The 20845-nt window shown below is 36.9% G+C and overlaps 1 protein-coding gene across 1 annotated transcript in view; it reads right to left on the bottom strand.

Annotated features, from left to right (window-relative positions):
* Positions 1–20845, bottom strand: part of LOC145668917 (WAP four-disulfide core domain protein 1-like) — a 346689-nt gene that overhangs the window by 156966 nt on the left and 168878 nt on the right. The gene's annotated exons all lie outside the window — the stretch shown is intronic.

Genomic DNA, 20845 nt, shown 5'->3' on the forward strand with positions numbered 1-20845 from the left:
ACGATATACGAACTAATAAAAACAGAACTTCAAGTTGTTCTGAATTTCGATATGTTTGTCCAAGTTTTGAATCTGTAATAAAGAATGTTGCACTGTTAATAAACGCAAAGTCTTCATTGCATAAATACAATTGAAAGCCATGTAACATATGAGAGTTATTTCACAAATAATGTACACTAATTTGTTTGTGACTTCCACGTTTATTGTTTGGAGAGGGTCTCTTTGCAGCCGCTCAATATAATCTCCCTGCTTGGCAATGACGGAATCCCAACGTTCGAGTAGCTTCTGTATTCCATCAAGGACGCCATATTTGTGAAACTGTCGAATGGTTCGGGTAACGGCTGCAGAAAGCTCTTTCAGACATGGAAACCGACATCCATGCATACGTTGTTTCAACTTTGGGAACAGGTCGTGGTTTTCTGTGAGGTTTTTGCCACGTGAAGTTTCAATCTTTATGTACGACGTCTGATCTTCAATAGACATGTTACCCGAGACACCTGCCGGATCCATTTCCAATACTTGTTACAGCCACACTATGTTCACTAGAGAGCGCACAAGCACGCGTACTGCTGCCTCAATACCTTAGCTTCAACTGGCAAAATGTTTACCTCGATTACATTACATCATCCACTCCGCAGTTGCCACATGTGCATTATTTATGAAATGATCCTCGCACTTGATTGGTTGGATCTGAGTTTAGCGCCCCTTTCAGCACCGAGGCTGTATGAGACAAGGAACTTTAGCACAATGTTGGATCTGAACCACATGAGTTATTATAACTAATTGTAATAGTTTTTGTGTTTGTTTACTGGAATTATTTTCAATGGAACTTCCCCAGTTTCCAAATAAAACTATTGTTGCTATGTGTCTGTTACATATATCATGTTTTCTTCTCCCCCACCACTTCTAAAGCCGTAAAATCTTCCTTTTTTCTCTCTGGAAAATCTAGAAAACCGTAATTCCATCGTCTAAATACGGTTTTTTTTAATTTACAAAATGAAATTCGGGCCGCGGTGGCTCTGTGTTAGAGTGTAGAGTCAATGGTTCGATCCCAGCTGGTGCCAAGCGAACTTTGTGATGGACAAACACCGTGTGCGTGGCTTTTCTCGGGGCTCTCCCGTTTCCTCCCACTTCTTCATTCCACCCTTTCATTCATTTCTCATCATCACAGTCTCCTTTAGCCTAATCCGAATAACGTAGGACATAAAACTGAAAGATTTCATTCCAAGATGTAAATTATTTTTAAAATCTGAACCTTGTTGCCTACTGAATGGTAGAGCAGGCTAGAGTTGGCGATCTAGAAAATTGTGAGTTGCGGGTTCAAATCTCACGCAAGCCATGATATTCTATATAGTTCTTTCACTGTTAATTTCAGTTCCGTTTTTTATTTCTCATCGTTTGCTGTATGGTTCGTAAATTGACAAAGTAATGCGTCTTCGTATGCTTTAAAATAATGAACAAAAAGAAATTGAAAACAATGAACTATTTTTAATTAGTAAATAAAACAAGAATTTGAGGAATGATCCAAAAAATGGATCAAAAGATTGCAATCTTGGCCAATAATTAATTTTTGGATCAGGGGCCATAAAATATTTGAATGGTCCCCAAAAAAGAATTTTCGTAGTTTCTACGGAATAAGCACATCATACTGAGTTAAGTGATAGTTTGGGTTTGGCTAGGGTTGCCAGACGTCCCGGTTTTCAATGAAAGAATTAACTGTCCCGAAAAAGGCTTTCGGGACGTCTATTTGTCCCAGTTTTCGTTCCTCAGATTGAAAAAAAAGAATCAACCTGAAAGAACTAATGTCACCTAAAAACAGAAGGTTTTTTGGAAGATTTGTGTAGCTAATTAATTTTATTAAACAAACAAGAACTTTGAAAATCTTTTGTCTTGTGGGTTGTTTAGCTTTCAGAGGGAAGAGGGGGGAGCGGAGATTTAAAAACTATTACCTTCAATAGAAAGCCCTTTTTTTATTGACGGGCTTTAACTACTAGTTAGTTTATACTTCAATCGGCAGCGCAAAATTACTTCATTGTCAAAATTTTAATCACCAATGGCGACACTGCTCTCAGTCGCTGCGTCTACCGTCTTCTGACGAACAATTTTACAATCAAGCGTTTTATCGTCCAGTGTGTGTCGAGCAGTACCGACAAGTTTTCTTTGTCAGTGTAGAGTGAAGTCAAATTTTCAGTAATTTTTTGATTAAAATTCCGTAACAACTTAGTCTAGGAGAAGAAGTGGCAATTAAACACATAAAGGTATATCTCTTATTTAATTCTGGTCTGTACTGCATTTTTTTTTCTGCCACACATTTGGAGATCCTGCGTAAGTCTTTAAATATATTTACTTTTTGTTTATCGTTCTGAATTTAGCATAAATGTATTTTTTTTTCTTATTTTTTTTTTCTTTTAGGAGAGTGTTTCTGACTCAGATGATGTCACACCAAGTAACAAAGAAAAAGTATCTCTTAAATTATAAATGGGAGAGTGTCGTAACTCGCGCAATATTCAGGATCTGTTAAACAGAATTAATTTGAGTTCGGAATAAGAGAGGCCAAGCAGCTTTTCTTGTTACCTTTTCACATTCTTTATACATCCCTTGTGGGGGCTTCATTTGTGTTAACTGTGTATAGAATGAACTGAAAAACTGTGATTTTTAACCTGGAAAGACAGGTAATTGATTCTGAGCAAACCCTGACCTTATATATAGTCTGAGATTAGTGTTCCGGTTTTTTGTTTACTAAATTTGGCAACCCTAGGTTTGGCTACACTGTAGGTAGGTAGTTCTCCAGATATAAGGGGTACAAGCAAATTTTTGATTTAATGAAATATCTTGTTACTTTTTGAATCAGAGGCCACAAAGTTTTTGAACGGCCCCCAAATCAAGTTTTCGTATTTTCTACGGATTAAGCACATCATGCTGAGTTAAGTGATAGCTTGGGTTTGGCTACACTGTATGTATGTACGTAATTCTCCAGATATAAACCGTACGTAGGCTATAAGAAAATTTTTGATTGAAATATATTGGATTTTTTGATCCAAAAACAATAATGATAATACTACGTAGTTACAGGATTCAAATTAACCACGTTAGCTGAGATAAAAATTGAAAACAAGCTACTACATAATTTTACTGCTATTTACACAAAAAATATATATGTTTCTTTCACACTGAAACAGACCCTTGCTTCAGTCAAAAGAATATTAAAAAGAAACAAAAAACAACTTTGAAGTAGGTGATTTCCTTTCTGGGAAAGGGTGGAAGTGAGTGAGACGTGTGAAAGACTGCTTTATGTAAACTTTCCATGAAGGGCGAGGCAATAAAAAGAAGTTGTCGTCTGAAACACAGTCTCAAAGGGTAGGGACGAAATGGATTATGAACAGACCTCAAAAACAACTAAGTAAAAAATATGTTTATATTGTGGCGCCCTCATATGGTTGCCAAATTACCAATTTTTTTTCCTAGTCTTCATTAATAAGCAACAACAGACTTTCTAGTTGTGATATTAATCACTCCTCCAGTGTCCTTCACTTAAGTATCCTTTCTTTGTCACCGTCGTCGAGCGAAAAGGTAAGTGGAGCTTGTAAGAATTCATCGCAGACGTCTGTCTAGTCACAGAGTACTTACGACATAAAAGACTTCTCTTGAGACATTGTAGCACTGTAACTGAATAGACATTTAAAGAATTGAAAAATGTGCAAACTGTTAGCGCCTTGTTATTCACTAGTAGATAGCTGAATTTTGTATAAAATTATTCTTCCTTCACAAATATTTACAGAAACGTTCACTACATACACAGGAAAAGTGCATTAAACGAAATATTGAGGCGCAGTGGTATCAATCATAAAACACATATTCCCAAGTAGAACGAGGCCACTTTTTTATTTTCGTTCTGCATCTATCAGTGTGCCGCGGTGGCTCCATGATAGAGAGCATTCACCTTGGGTGTGTGGGCTCCCTGGTTCGATTCCAGCTCGCGCCAAGTGGACTTTGTGGTAGACAAACATTTATGTGTATGGGTTTTCTCGGGGTTCTCCCGTTTCCTCCCACTTTCTTCATGGCAGTTCATCGATTTCTCATCATCACCGTCTCCTTTAGCTTAAAAGGCATAATCGTAAGACGTTAAACTTAGATTTCATTTCGTTTCGTTTCATGCATCTAGAACCATTAAATGTCTAAGTTCAGCCTAAGTTCCCCGTTATTTGCTATTTTTTTTCGTCTTTAAGTTCTAAAACACTAACAAATGTATATGCAGGTGGTTGCGTTTAGGCATACTTCCAATGGGGAGGACGAGCGGAAAACCCCTTTTCCCGGATTTGACCAATCATGTCCCTTCCGGAGCGAACATAAATTCATAACATTCAGTCTTGTACTGAACACGTTCTTTAGCAAATAGTGTCCTAGTGGTGGTTCTCAACCTTTTTTGACTGACGACACACTTTACTGAAAGTCCAGGACACGGTGACACACCTTGTTTAATATTTTTATTATAAATAATAATAATAATATCTATTACAACAGTGAAACCAATTACTTTTTTTATAGTGAATTTATATAGCACTGAGAATTATTGCTACCACGGGTACTGGTGTCGCGACACACCTTAGGGGACTACGTGACACACTTGTGTGTAGCGACACCGGTTGAGAACCCCGGTCCTAGTTCAGCTCCTCGCACTTAGATTATGCCTGTACCCAGAAAATATTTTGCAGAAGAAAGCTTACTGCCTATTATTTTGAATATCATCACTTCTTCTAATCGTATATACACTATGTGATCTAAAGTATCCGGTCACTCCCAAAAACACACGTTTTTCATATTAGGTGCATTGTGCTGCCACCTACTGCCAGGTACTCATTGTCAGCGACCTCAGTAGTCATTAGACATCGTGAGAAAGCAGAATGGGGCAATCCGCAGAACTCACGGACTTCGAACGTGGTCAGGTGATTGGGTGTCACTTGTGTCAGAAGTCTGTACGCTAGATTTCCACACTCCTCAACATCCCTAGGTCCACTGTGTCTGATGTGATAGTGAAGTGGAAATGTGAAGGGACACGTACAGCACAAAAGCGTACAGGTCGTCTGTTGACTGACAGAGACAGCTAAAAGTTGAAGAGGATCGTAAAGGGTAATAGACAGACATCTATCCAGACCATCACACAGGAATTCCAAACTGCATCAGGATCCACTCCAAGTACTATGACAGTTACGCGTGAGGGGAGAAAACTTAGATTTCATGGTTGAGTGGCTGCTCATAAGCCACACATCACGCAGGTAAATAACGAACGACGCCTCGCTTGGTGTAAGAAGCGTAAACATTGGGCGATTGAACAGTGGAAAAACGTTTTGTGGAGTGACGAATCACGGTTCATAATGTGGCGATCCGATGGCAGGGTGTGGGTATGGTGGATGCCCAGTGAACGTCATATGTCAGCGTGTGTAGTGCCAACAGTAAAATTCGGAGCTGGTGGTGTTATTCGTGTTTCTCCTGGAGGGTGCTTGCACCCCTTGTTGTTTTACGTAGCACTCTCACAGCGCAGGCCTACATTGATGTTTTAAGCACCTTCTTGCTTCCCACTGTTGAAGAGCAATTCGGGAATGGCGATGAGTCCGGATCGAGCACCTGTTCGTACTGCACGGCCTGTGCGGAGTGGTTACACGACCACAACATCCCTGTAATGGACTGGCCTGCACAGAGTCCTGACTTGATTCCTATAGAAGACCTTCAGGATGTTTTGGTACGCCGACTTCGTGCCAGGCCTCACCGACCTACATCGATATCTATCCTCAGTTCAGCACTCCGTGAAAAATGGGCTGCCATTCCCCAAGAAACCTTCCAGCACCTGATTGAAAGTATGCCTACGAGAGTGGAAGCTGTCATCAAGGCTAAGAGTGGGCAAACACCATATTGAATTCCAGCAGTACCGATGGAGGGCGCCACGAACTTGTAAGTCATTTTCAGCCAGGTGTGCGGATACTTTTGGTCACATAGCGTATGTGTATTCATCAAGAGTTTTATTTATAAAGAAGATTGTTGTAGTTGGGCTTTCTTTTCTTCTGAAAAAGTTCATCTAATGATGTTTCATCAGCATCTTTCTTAAAATAATAAAGCATCCGCGATTTCAGAATACCCTTTAGATCAGGCAGAATGTATCAATAAATAAAGATATAGTAATAAGTATAAGTAGATTCGTGACAAATGTGTAAGGGAAATGTCTAAATCCATAACCCAAAAACTCAGATCATTTAAATCCTTCACTTTATCCCACTCTTTTTTCTATCTTTCTCTCTTTCTTTCTTTCATTCTTTCTTTTCGTACTTAAATCCATTTCCCAACTTCTTTTACCACTTTTTTGCCTGCAATCACGAAGGAAGAAGCTGGAACTGGAGTTTTCTACTTATGTCTCGGCTCCGGAGTCATCTCGTTAATCTTGCAAACCATTTGACTCCAAAAGCGGTATCAAGGCAAACCCGTTAAAGAAGAAGGAAATGGCCGCCGTTCTCCCCCCTTCACTCCTGCCATCTAGCGGGGGAAAAGGAACTACTCTAGTAGCATTTCTGTTTCTATATCTCAATTGTGGACTTAACTTTTATCTCCAAAACGTGCTTTTCAGATAGATTTCTAAAGCAGCAATTACTGAATAATGAAAGGCCAAAGCATATGCCGGGGGAAAAAGCCAGAATTAAGTTCGTCTGGTGTTAAGCAAAAAGTAAAACATTACAGTAGAGCTAACAGAAGACTTTTTTTTTCTTTCTTCCTTATTCCTCGACTGAAAGAGAAGGTTGAAGGCAAGAAATGTTTTATGTTTCACGTTTAGCATAAAAATTGATTTGAAAGTCAAACGAAGAGAAAGAAGTTCCAGAGTTCTTCAATAAAAGCACCTGTTGCGTGAAAATTCTCGAGCTGTGTGCCTAATATTCAAAATGGCTAAAGAAATATGTATAAATTTAAAGTCTTCCGTCGAGACGGAAGTGGTTAATGTTCATCAAATATTTATTCTTTAATAAATAATATAGAACTTCAAAAAAGAAAGAATAAACGTTTAAAATAAAATCAAGGTAGTAACGACAGCAAGCACTAAACACAGTTAAAATAGCACTCAGAATGATTTTATTTCACCGTTGTGATTTGGTCAGCTCAAATCTGGCATTTTCCTTCCTATTATTTGTCTACAGTAGAGGTGGCGGAACCTGCGGCTAGTGTTGCCAGATTGGCTTACAAGTAACGGATTGGGCGATTTTTAAAATGCCTTCACTACCAATATTTCCAATTGGGCGAGACACTACTTTTTTTTTTTTTTTTTTTTTTTGCTATTTTTAATTATTTGCAGGCTATAATTCTTAATAATTTCTTATTTTCATACGAGGAGTGTATTTCCAAAACATGCTAAATCCAAAAATGTCCAATTTTGAATTGAATATGGAAGAGTATACTATGGAGCTTCATGCGTTATTTTTTTTTTTTCAAAACACATTATTTTCTGTGGTCAATTCTATTTGAAATATCACTTTAGTGCCAAAACATGTTAACTACGAAAATAATTTATTTCCTAAATATGCTATATCCAATTTCATGGCATAGAATGCTAAATGCTTCTAGTAAACAATCGTTTAGAAAAAGAAGCAACAAGTGCATTAAATGTGGGAGAAGAATTTAGAACACCTAAATGGCGCATGCCTAGCACATCTTGTACTCTTAGGGTATCTGAAACAGTATGTACCTAAAGGACGTGCCTAGAACATGACAGATATATGTCCCAAGTGACAACATAAAAACAAATGACTGTTAGAGTGCGAAACTGAGCCAGGTATATAAATGCTATATTTGTGGTACATAGTTGCAAATATCAATTAGGTGTAACAAGTACCTAAAACTGTAGGTAGCTTAAGTAGACCTACATACTTAGCACATGAATATCATATGTGCCAAGTGTCGGGTAACTAAAAAGTAGCTGGGACACCTAAATGGCACATGCCTAGCACATCTTGTGCTGTTATGGAAGTAGAATTCGGCGACTCCTACATTCACCGCACCAATCTTTTCTTTTTTCTTTTCTTTTCTTTCTCTTGTGCATATAAGAGAAGCAAATTTTGTTGTTATGTTATGCTAATTTTTTAACAATCTACTTGGACAGACCATTGTCACAGCCAAAAGCGATCATTCTGTATTCTTTTACAAATAAGAGCTGTTGTTTCAACATGCGTATTTTGGACTTTTTGTTAAACTTGATAAACCTTTGGTTGGTATACAGATCCACTTGGAGATTAGTTATGGAAATTTACAGTACAACTATTTGTAACGTTTCATATTATTGATTCGAAATGAAATTTCAATACGTTAGAAACTATGTGTTTTTAAAATGTTCGAAATGGGTGACAGCATTAATTTCCAGTAATAATTGAAGGGGTGAGCGCAACAGTGGTCTAACTCACATTTTTTAAAAATGGAGAAAAATCAAGTTAAAATTAAACACGTGTTTTTGTACTATATATATATATGTACAATGTATGACACATTCAACCACTTGTGGTTGCTTTCGGTATATTGTATAAAAAGCACATGTGTTTAACTTTAACTTGATTTTTCTCCATTTTTAAAAACAAATGTGTGTTAGACCACTGTTGCGCTCAAACCCTCAATTGTAAACTTTGGTAATTTTATTCTGTATGTGACCACACAAATAGCACTTTAATTTCGATTCTTTTAATATCAGCAATGAAACGGGTTGAATTTGTTAATGATAGACTTTCTTCTATTACTCTTAAGGGTCGGTGATGTGATATTGTTTTAAATGTACATACTCCAACAGAAGATAAGGACGATGATATAAAAGACATTTTTTCAGAACTATTACAGGTATTCGACGAAGTCCCGCGATACCATATGAAAATTCTATTAGAGGATTTCAATGCAATGCGAAGGTAGGGCGACAAGATATTTTCAAACCGGTTATAGAGAAAGAAAGTCTACATAAGGAAAGTAATGAAAACGGTGTTAATTTCATGAACTTTGAAACATCCAAAAACCTTATTGTGGAGAGTAGAAAATTTCCACATCGCGACATTCCTAAATGCACATGGACCTCGCCAGATGGAAGAACACACAATCAAATTGATCACGTTTTAGCAGATAGAGAAAGACAGTCTACCATAATTGATGTTCGCTCGTTCAGAGGACTCAATTGTGACACTGATCACTATCTGGTAGCAGCGATAACAAGAGAGGGAGATTATCGTTGAATAAAGAGAATATTCAACATCTGAAAACGGAGAGGTTTAGTTTAAAGAAATTAGAGAACCAGGCGAGAGGGGAATATCAGATTGATGTGTGATAGACTCTCGCTTTCAGAAGGGTTTGAGAGCACTAATGTTGAAGATACTTGGGTTCAAATTACGAATAGCATTAAAATTCCAGCAAGAGAAAAACAGTCACGCGGAAATACGTAGGAACAAATCATGGATCGACTGGGAATGCACCAAACTAACGGAGAAGGGAAAATAGGCGAAACTGCGTTGGCTACAAAATCCGAACGACGCGATTTTTTGAAAGCTTAAATTAATGAACTTGCAGATAATAGTAAAAGAAAAAAAATTCGAGACATGTTCTAGGGCATAAACGAATTTAAGAAAGGGTATCAACCTCGCGCGTATTAAAGAGAGACGACGAAACAATTTTTACTCATACAGATAAAATCTTGAATAGATGGAAAGATATCTTTGACGATTTGCTTAACATGCAGCTAGAAACTAATATTCGTGGGGAAAGGAAAATGCACAGCAGAATTATAAATTTCAGAGCCTAGCCGAAAAGAAGTAGAAATTGCTATAAAGAAATAAAAGAAACACAAATCTTCGGGTGTAGACGAAGTTCCGGCTGAGTTAATTTTAGGTAGAAGGGAAAATTGTAGAACAAGACACATAAACTCATTATTCTTATTTGGAACAAAGAGGAATTGCCACAAGAGTGGAAAGAAACAATCATTATTCTAATTCACAAGAAAGGTGACAAAATCGATAGTAATATATAATTATCGGGACATTTCTCTTTCATCAACATCCTATAAAATCCTTTCAAACATTCTTTTAACAAGATTGATTTCATACGCAGATGAAATTATTCGAGATTATCAGTATAGGTAGATTATTTTCGGAACAGCTATGACTTTTGGCGCGAAGCTAGTCAGCGAGCTGGAACATGGGAGGGGAGTGATGAGTTGCGCAGAGTAAAAGCGCTGTGGTCAATATGTGAACTGTTAGCCAATTGCTTTCGCGCTGTTGTAGAAACGTCATGCTGTGCGACTGGATTCAGAGGTGCACGTGCGAATGCTCACAGCTGTTCTGAAAATAATCTACCTATATGGATTTAGACGAAATCGATCAACTATCGACCAAATATTTAGCATTCGACAAATACTCGAAAAGAAGTAGGAATATAATACACCGGTACATCAACTATTTATTAGTTTTAGAAAGGTTTACGATTCTATTAGGAGATAAATATTATACAACATTCTTGCAGAATTTGGAATACCCGAAAAAGCTAATTAGATTAATTAAGATGTGTTTAAACGAATCCCAAAGTAAAGTCCGGGTAGGAAAATTCTTGTCCACGAGCTTCCTCATCGAGAATGGCCTGAAACAAGGAGATGCGTTGTCGACGTTATTATTCAACTTTATTCTGGAATACGCTATAAATATTCTTACGCTTGTGCATTCGGTAGGAATGCTTTCGTCGTCGTTTTGAAGAAAGAAAGGAAACTATTATCGTTAACTTGGGAAATATAGCTCACTGGTAGAATTGAGAGGTAACTGAGAAGACGACGAGCGTTTTTAGTTTATAGGGCATGTGGGTAGAAATAAATAAAAACAAATATTTAAAAAAAAGAGAGAGTCGAGAGTTTGTTTAGGAAGAAAGAAAAGGAAGGTTGTTTGGGCGTTTAGGACCTTGGATGTGTATTCCATACCTCCGTTCCTGGTCGTCGACTGGTGGTCTCCATGTCTCGGCTTCTGTGTCGAATTGGCGAGGAACTTGGTATAGGTCTCTCCTGTCGTTGCTCACACTCGCTCCTCGTGAACTTTACCGCTCCTCGTATACTTCACCGCTTCTCGAGTGCTACCCCCTCTTCCGGGTCCTGGGACGTTTTTATATGAAACAAAGTAGGAAGATGGCCGACGAAATTACGGAAAAACATCCAAAGTACGCACGTGTAGGATTCAGGAAAGTGCAAGGTAAATGGAATTCTCGACTTATTTAATAATTTGTCAACAGTTACAGAACGCTTTGGTTACATCAGATTACATAAGTTACATAAATTTACCAAGAATGAAGAATGAGGAATCGTCTACTAAAGAGAATTTTGAAATGTTTGCTGACTGTCTTATTATTTCAAGTTGTGTCTGTCTCTCATCATCCACAGAAAATAAAGGAAAAAAGTAAAAAAAATAATAATAAAAAATAAAATCGTTTTTAAATCTTGATTTGTTTATATACTGAATATTAATAATATGAGGGAAATCCAATATCTCTACAATATGTATTGATCGATCTCTCAAGAGCCTGAGATACGCCGTGGTGAATCTTGAAGGTAAAAACTGGGAGAGGCGAGCCAGAACCCAGACTATGATAGGTATATCATGAGTTTTCAATTTGTCATGGATCCTGCAGAAATGTCCAACTTAACTCTCTCCTAATGAATATTATGGCTAGATTATACATTGACCTTGTGGACATCAAGTATTACACATCGCATAACAGAAAAACTGCAATTGAAACTATATCTAATGTTTAAAAAGAATCCAATAAAGAATAAAAGGTAACGTTTACTACAAAGTTTCAAAAATATATAAATAATAGCTTCAATTATTTTTGTTACTCAAAAAACTGGGAAACCTAGCCCCCGGGCTCTAGGCTAGATCCGCCACTGGAGATACGACTTTACAAGCAAAAAAATTCCGAATTGAATGTTTTAAAAGAGAAAAAAAAACTGATGTAATTCGCATTCGCAAATTTTCAACGCAGTGGAGGCACTTGAGTTCGCATTCGCACTTCAGTTCCAGTGAAGGCACATTCAAAATTTACCCGTACAAAGATTCCTTGAAGGAAATACTACTGCGTATTTGAGAAATAGTTATTTTCACGCAAAAATAGTATTCGATTTATTTGGATCAATCTTCCTTTTTTTGTCTTATTTACTTACCAACTTTTACCTATCACCCACATAATTTTATAAATTCAAATATATATTTTTAATGACGCCTTATCAACTTTTTAAACTAAACAGAACATACAATATCAGTTTACTAACAAACTCAGAGCAGCGAAGCGATGTGTATGCACGCTTCCTTCTTTTCCCTCTGCTGTCAGAGAAAGAAGAGTTAGAACCACACAACATAGTGCACCTGTCCTTCAGCTACAGACAACGATTTAGCTCATTAGTACGAACAAGTGATTATTGCAACTGTCAAGAGCACCCGCCATACACGCCCACCGCGCGTCAGTCGCACTGACATAAGGTTGTTATGATTTTTTTTTTTTTTTACAATGAATATTCATACACACACACATTATATATATACACTGCACTTTGGTAGTAGAAAGCAAATGCTATGCTATTAATAACTGAAAGAAACCATTATAGATCATTAGAGGTTCTACAAAAACTTTAGTTTATGTGGGCTTAAATCCAGTTATCAGTTTCATTTACCTATTATTAGTACTAAACTTGCGTTGGAAAATACTCTGGCATCCAAATCAGGGTAGTAAGTCGCTCCCCTTGTTACGTTAAATTATAGAAGTTGAAATAGGGCAGAAAAGTATCATGATTATTAACATTTTATTCCTTAAATATATAATACATTTTGTTAGTTTCTTCTTAGCTTCATTAAGGTTTTTAGACCTTCAGGTCTAGACATTAGTCTCAGTCGCATATATTCAGTTGTGCTATTCAGCCGGTTTGCACCAGTGGTGGTTAAAATATTTCGAGTTTGCAGAACCGTTTGTTATACCGGTACCCAGACAAACAGACACACTCATGACATAACCAAGAGTAAAAGAAAGAAGACATACGAATTAGTGAAAACACCTCTGTACTTTTCCTTCTCGCTTGTATTGTTATGAAAACAAACAACTTTCAATTGTTTCAGTTCAATGGACAGACATCAATTTGAATGTTCAATTAGAAATTTGAATATGAATTCCGGGATACTGGGATCTGTGCGTGTAATGAATGTGCCTAAGGAATCATCCACATATTATAGGGATCATCCACATATTACGTAACGCGGTAAAGGGGTAGAGGGCGTTCGGCCTTGCGTTACGAAGTATGACACGAGGGAGGAAGTGGTTAACGTCTTCGTTACGTAACGTGTTTTTCTCTAATCTTTATTTCTATTCTCAGGTTTCTATGTAATCTTTTAAACAAATAATTTTATTGAGTTCTTTTCATTTTTGTAAATAAATATTTATATTGTTTTGGAAAATTGAGAACGTACAGCCTGTAAAACTTTATTTTCTGACTATTGCCGCAATGCATTTACGGTACACACTTTTCTGGAGTTAGTTGTTGGCGATCGTAACTACCGCTTGAAAATGCCCTCGCGTTCCCACTCGTATCCCATTTCTGAGAATAGGTGTAAAACTTTTGATATGAATCATTACCCACTTTATTCTTCTTCCAAGGGGTGTCGCATATGAAACGGAAGAAACTCTTTCTCGTGAAATAATATTTTTCGCGACAGAATTTCCTTGAGAAACGATAGTACGGAATTTCGAAGAATTAATTAAGACTGGTTAATTAAACAATCTTATGGAGTTAAAGGGTTATATATATATATATATATATATATATATATATATATATATATATATATATATATATATATATAGTCATTTAAAATTTGTCATAACAATACTACATATATGTTTGTATTTTCATTTATATTTGATAGGTGTGAAGAAGGATATGTTAAATATCCGAAACCGTTACTTATTATAATTTAAAATACAGTGGGTTTTAAGCTTTGTTCAGTGTTTCTTTTGTTTAAAAAAGACACAATGAGATTGTATTTGTAGTGTTTAGGTCTTTCTGAGTGCGAGTGCACTTTCCATCCCCTTCAGTATTCATGATGGGATTGCATACTTAAAATCATGGATTTTAAGATTAGTTCTTTCCGGAGAAAGAGGATGGCAAATAATGCCATTGCACTTGCACGGGGTGGCAAATTGCCTAGGGCCGGACTTGGTCCCAAGTACAGTCTGTTAAAAGAAAACAGTCCTCAGTTACAGCAGTTATTCGTAGCATGTAGTCAGTTAACATCACAGTCGAATCTTAAATCTCAAACCTGTTTTAGTGTTACGTGAGTCATAATATAAAAATCTATTACTTGATAAAGTAATTGTACGAGCACAATTAAGAGGAATTTATTAACGTTGAAAGACACACAAATCATTACACAATGTACTTCAACAATAAATATGGTTTCAATGTTATTACATCACATCCCGTGGTTGATCTCTCGTGATGCGGAACGATTCTAATAATTTCTAGATGGAATTAAGTAAACTATTACCATAAGCCACGAATTTTGTACATATATTTACAGAGAAGACACGGGAAAACCTAATTTCTTGTCTCATCTTGTGGGGAACGGATGAGACTTTAAAAAAAAACATGTCAAACTATTTTCAACGAACTTCAGAAGTTCGTTACTGAATCCTCTATGTCTGTCTGTGTGTGGTGTGTATTTTATTTGCGATTTTTTTTTTTTCAATTTTGAGCTTTCCATTCGACAGAGCATCAAAAACTATCTGAAAGAAGGGATAAGCGTCACTCTTACCGTTCCCCAGATATTGGCCAAGGAAGTTCCGCGTTCCGGAGATTTAAGGAGCCATATCTCGGGAACCGTAAGACCATAGAAACATCATATTGGTGTTGGTCAATACCAAAGAGGATAGTGAATATTTTGGTACCAAATAGTAACCGGTGGCCACTGGTCAACTGGTGACCGTTCCCCAGATATTGGCTAAAGAAGTTCGGATTTCGGGAGATTTAAGGAATCATATCTCGGGAAGAACCGTAAGTCATAGAGAGATGTTACTTGGCGAATTTTTCAATTTTGAGCCCTCCATTTTAAGCATGTGCCTCGTACACCGTTTTAACAAGACTCTTACACGAAAATGTGGGTTGGGGGGGGGGAATTTAACACTCAAAGAAATTATAAATAGATAGATATATTACAAGAATTGTTTAATGAGTATAATAATAACGTACATAGAACAATTGGTATAAAAAGCAGTTAACAAGAAAAATAATTCTTTTTAAGTTCGTTCTGGAAATGCTCTTGGAGCATTCTCAACTTTTTTTCGTTTCCAAAATGAAAACATTTTGGTATGCACCATACTGTTTGCCACTCTTCGTACCTCGAGTCAACTGCCTTCCTTACTATCAAAAAAGGATATAAAATGTTGCAAACGTAAGCAAAAGATACGCTATATTTATTTCAGTACTTTAGAAAAGTTTTTTTTTTCTTTCTTTTTCCACTGGGAAGAAGAATTATATCCTGAGTCTTGATTTGTTCCATTTCTCTCTGGATTTGTTGAACTTCAACTTGGACGGCCGTGATCCTTGCTAAGTAATCTTTCTGGAATATTGCCCTCAGTTGTTGTTTAGTCCTCTTTCCGTTGCTAAAGCAATCCATATGTCGACTCATAAGCTACTTTCGCAGGTAACTTTTTCCCCGTTGGATATATCCTTCAACACAACAACACCATCTTTCACTCATTCATGCTCAACAAAATATAAATAAACATTTGGTTCAACGTGGAGGTTGTGATGGATCGCGTAAATAAAAGAAAAAGTCACTATTTTAAATATAGTGGAGAAAGATTGTGAATTCGAACGGAATAAAAATGTTCGCGTGTGTGTACCTAATGGACTTTCTCTCTCTCTCTTATGTTATTGTATTACGAAAAAAAAATCTAAAATAAAGTTTTCTGTAGGAGTTGCATAACACTTAGGATTTCCTGGAACAAAGAAGCAGATCACGAAAGAATACTGAGGATTTGAACAAAGCAATGGTCAGATTCTATAGCCCAGAATTGGGGTGACGCTTATTTCACTTACTCTTCAGCTGTATTTTGGTTTTACTTCTTTCAAAATGCTCAACGTATTTTAAATGCTCACTGGTTTGCAGACGTTTGAAAATGGTCCACTGCGCGTCACCTGAATTGGCGTATGGCATCAGCCAATAAGCTTGTAGTGCGCTGTTCTTAAACCTTTAGGGCGGAATCTAATCGTTCATAATTGATTTTGTTCGTGTTCGTGGACAATTATGAATAATGAAACTCGTCACTGAAGGTTTGGTAACAACGTACTGCGGGTTTATTAACTGACGCCATACGCCAGTTCGGACGACGCGGAGTATAGTGCTCCTATCTCTAGATAGGTCCTTTAGGGAAAAAATATATTGTTTTGAATTCTACATTTTTACGTATTGCAGACATTTGGAAGTGATCAGGCAGAGAAAATAATTTAGAACTCATTCCCAAGCTCCTCTATGCCAATTTCTTACTTTTTTTTTTTTTTCAGTGTGATAAACTATGCTTTGCTATAAAATTATATGAAATATATCCGACACTTGTGTTTCAATGGGTACAAGAGAACAATTGTAACTCCATAGCATTTGCTATAGCGTATTTCTGAATCTAAGATGAAGATTTTTCCGCTACTTCGAACCCAAAAATAAGTGGTCGTCTTGCTCTTGCGAAATATGGCAACCTTTTTCTTTACTGAACAGCCTCCTTATCTACCTCTTTAGCTTTGAATATTAGCATATTTGGTGAAGAAGACTAAGAGAGATTTGTATTTGTTTTAACTTTTTATAATAAATTCTGAATATATGTCCAGTATATGCTGTACATGAATTTTCTTTTTGTAATTCTCCGTTAGAACATGGGAGAGAGTTCGTCTCGGATTTGGAGTCGTCTTGGGTTCAGAAATACACGATATGTACTATAACTAGGGTTGCCAACTCTGGAAAATAAAAAAAAACCGGCACCTCCTCAAAATTCCCTGTGATATAGGTCTAAGTATGAAGTATCTCTGTTCGGACCCATCAATGGGAAGGAAATGTACTATCATGAACAAAAGTGCATTAGCACCTGTATTCTACATATCCTTAGTACATTCACTAATAAACTTAATAGATACACTGTGCTATAAAAGAGAAACTGAAATCGGCATTGATCATCGTATTGTATTTACCAGTAGCTGCCACTTCTTTAAAATTACCGAAACAGATTAACAAAAGTATATTAATCTTTACGTGACAATTTTGAATTTGGAAAATGAAATTTATCCTTTAAACTTATACTTGAAGTACAGGAAATTGCTTTAAGAAGTCCTTTTTCACTCTCAATAAATGTATAAAATTCCTTACAAGTAAATTTTAAATTTTCCCTGATACAGTCCCTGTCATCTCCTTAAAATCATCTAAACAGATGAACAAAATATATTAATCGTTGATAGATGGTGAAAGGTGAGAGTATTGGATTTACAGACTGAAAATTACTTTTTAAATCTATACTTTGAACTAGATGAAATTCCTTCGAACTAGATACAAATTTGAAAAAAAAAAAAAACGGCTAGAGCGGCTGGTAAGAAGTTTGTACCGGTCACCGGTTTTAATAAAAAATAACAGCAACATTTCAGGCCAGGCCGGTGAAAAACAGACCAGTTGGCAACCCTAACTGTAACGTCAAAGCGAGTAATTTTACTTTTATTGCACGTTGAAATTGTAGTAGTTTGCAATGCATGTTTAAATACGAGAATATTCTTAAATAAGAACTAAAACACGCACATGAAACCGGGTTATCCCATAAGTAATGTACGCCTACTTTTGCGCCATGAGGAACTTACCTGGAACACTACCGTTAGTTAATCAGGAACTTAGTCTCCATCGGACTTCACAGTACTCTGCCACCTCTTAATCAATTGTCGAATCTCCCACTGAAAGAAGTTCTGGTTCTGGAAGCAAAGAACTTTTCTTCGCGTGTTATTCTTATTGCAGTTTACCCGGAAAGATGGTTTTTTAGGCTGCGAGATCTAGTAACAACGGCTACGCCGGATGGAGTACTTTCTCCTAGCCATATTCCTCAATCTTAGCACAGGTCTTCCTTGCCATGTGTGGGCGCATGTTATCACCAGAGATTAGCACAATTTTCTCATGAACCAGAGCAACAGTGGCATAAATAACAGAACCACAGACACCGCAATGTGGATGGTCCCAAGATATTAGGAGGCCCCAAATCGTAAAAAGTGAATTTTGTTGAATAAATTTTTTAATAAAGTATTTAGTAGAGGATATCAGCATGACCCGAAGTTAGTAATATTGCTGGCATTATACACTAGATTCATGAACTCCTTCAGCAGATATTCTGCTGCAGAACACTTATGAGTGCAGAAATTGAAAGAAAAGTTCTTATATCAGTGAAAAATCTCGCACTGTTTCCGTTTGTTGAAAACACTTGCTTAGCAAATAGACTGCCTGACTTGTTTGCTTTTCATTAGTTGTGTTTAACTTTACAATCAACATCAGCAACTACACAGATGTCTTGTTCAAAGCTGAAATTAATCAAAACATTTTTTTAAAGAATATCATGACTCAATGTAAGTTAAGTGCGCTAGCATTGCTAAGTACTGAACTGGACTTGGGCGGTGCAGTGAACAGATTTCTAACCATGAAACAAAGACGATTTGGAAAATGTTGAACGTGTGAAAGCTCTACTAGATTGACAATTTCTTCCGCTGAACAAGAAAGGTCGCGTTGCTTAAGTGAAAAATAATTTTAAAAATACATATGTTGATTTCGAGAAATTGTTTTTTTTTTTTTTTTTTTTTTTTTAATACTCTTAGTGTATCTGACGTTCTGGTCTACGTGTGTACGTTCTATCTTTCTTTCTTTCTCACTCACAAAAGGACATTTATGATGTTTGGTTTCTTACAACCAAATACAGTATGAAACTATAGAGTTCATTTCTGCATTCAGAAGCAGGTTATAACCGAAAAATATGCAAAATTGTGCATGTCTGAACAGTTACAGCATAAGTCTTCATATTCAGTAGGCATCGGTATATTCCTAAATGATTATTTATATGATTCCTATCTGTATGGCCAAAATAAAGTTACTGTGTTCGAGTCGTCAGGGTTCCAAACCGACATTTGTCCATTTACAGCAAATCCTGGAAAACCGAAACAAAAACTATAGGATCGATGTGTTTTGTATAACTGAGGGTGTTTAAGTGATTCACATGAACACACTTAAGTATTTTCAGTTCTACAAAACATACGGATCCTACAGCGTTTCTCACTTTTCCAGGATTAGCTGTAAATGGATAAAAGCGAATTTGGAACTGAACGGCTCACATAGGTAGGTTTTTTTAAAGCATTGTACAGCGGTGATTTCCCATCTATAGTGATGAATTTCATAAGTCATCAGTAAGTCACTTTGAAAGTTGCAATAAATCGGCCAGCACTTCGTATAGTCTTTCCAATAGAAACATGAAGAAGGTGCCTCACTTCATACTGTATGCACGGGAGCCGAACCCTCAATTACACCAATTACACTGTAGAGCAGGACGTTTCTCCAACAATGCAGTTCGTAGGCGTTCAAGCTGCTGATAGTAGACATCGGCATTTATCTTCAGAAAGTGTCACTGTAGCGGTTAATTGAAAAGAAACAACGTTACTTTTGGAATGAGCTGATACTTCGAGATCTGGAAATCTGACAACCATGACTGAGTTTTGTTAAAAATTAGTCTAAAGTGCTTTCAAAACTAGAAACAAATTGACAGCTCAAAAACACGCAGATTTGTTTTCAAGAAGGGAATCTACGTCACAGTTATAGCGGTCACTCAGCGAGGGTCGAATCCTAAACATCATTTTAGCAACAATGGATGGAAGGTTACCTTGGCAACAGACCTCAACATTGTAATGTTGCCGTTAAATAGTAAACGTATTTTCAGAAGGAAAGAAGCGTCTTTCGTGTCTTTGTGCGTGGAAGTGATTCGAAAAGAAGAAGAAAAAAACACATACACTGCCTCCCTTCCCAACATGCACAAACTGAGAAGACAAACATATCCTTTCATCCATCCAAACAGAGCAATATTAAGATATTTTCCTTTTCCTTAAGACTCACAGGACAGTTCCAGCTGATGACTCACCCGGATGTGCAAGAAGTGGCCACAGCGTACCACGTGCTTCTCCAAACGTCAATTTGATTCTAGTTTTGAAAACATGATAGAATACTATATGTGTGAATATACTAATCCAAATGGGGATGTTTATCCCATGGTCTATCATGTTCCTCCCCCTCGAGAGAAACATTGTAACTTTTTGAACTTACTCGATAGTTCTTACTTCCACCGAATTCCCTGGATATGAGGATAATATGCTCTTGTACTGGGAAGAGAAGAAGTCTAACGAACTAGGCTATTTTGTCCATGATAATAAAAGTAATTGTGTGGAAGGAAGAAAGGAGTGTAGTGTTCTAATACAACCCAGAAAAATGTCATTATGATGATATTATTCGGATAGGATTGCTTTAGTATCTTGAGTCAGGGGCGGATCGGGGCGATCGCCCCCCTCCCAGAAGACGAAACTTTCTTATATTATATATATCAATAAAACCCATCACAAAGTTTGAAGCTCTTAAAAGTAGCAGCATGAAAACCCACCGCCCCCCCCCCAGAAGTCGGTCCTGGATCCGCCCCTGTCTTGAGTCATAGGTCATCGTGGAAGTTGGGCTTTGTTGCCATACATGTCAGAAAATTTAAACGTAAACACCCAATT

The sequence above is a fragment of the Thermobia domestica genome, chromosome 13, assembly GCF_964235325.1.
Source record: "Thermobia domestica chromosome 13, izTheDome1.hap1.1, whole genome shotgun sequence".
Classification (NCBI taxonomy): domain Eukaryota; kingdom Metazoa; phylum Arthropoda; class Insecta; order Zygentoma; family Lepismatidae; genus Thermobia; species Thermobia domestica.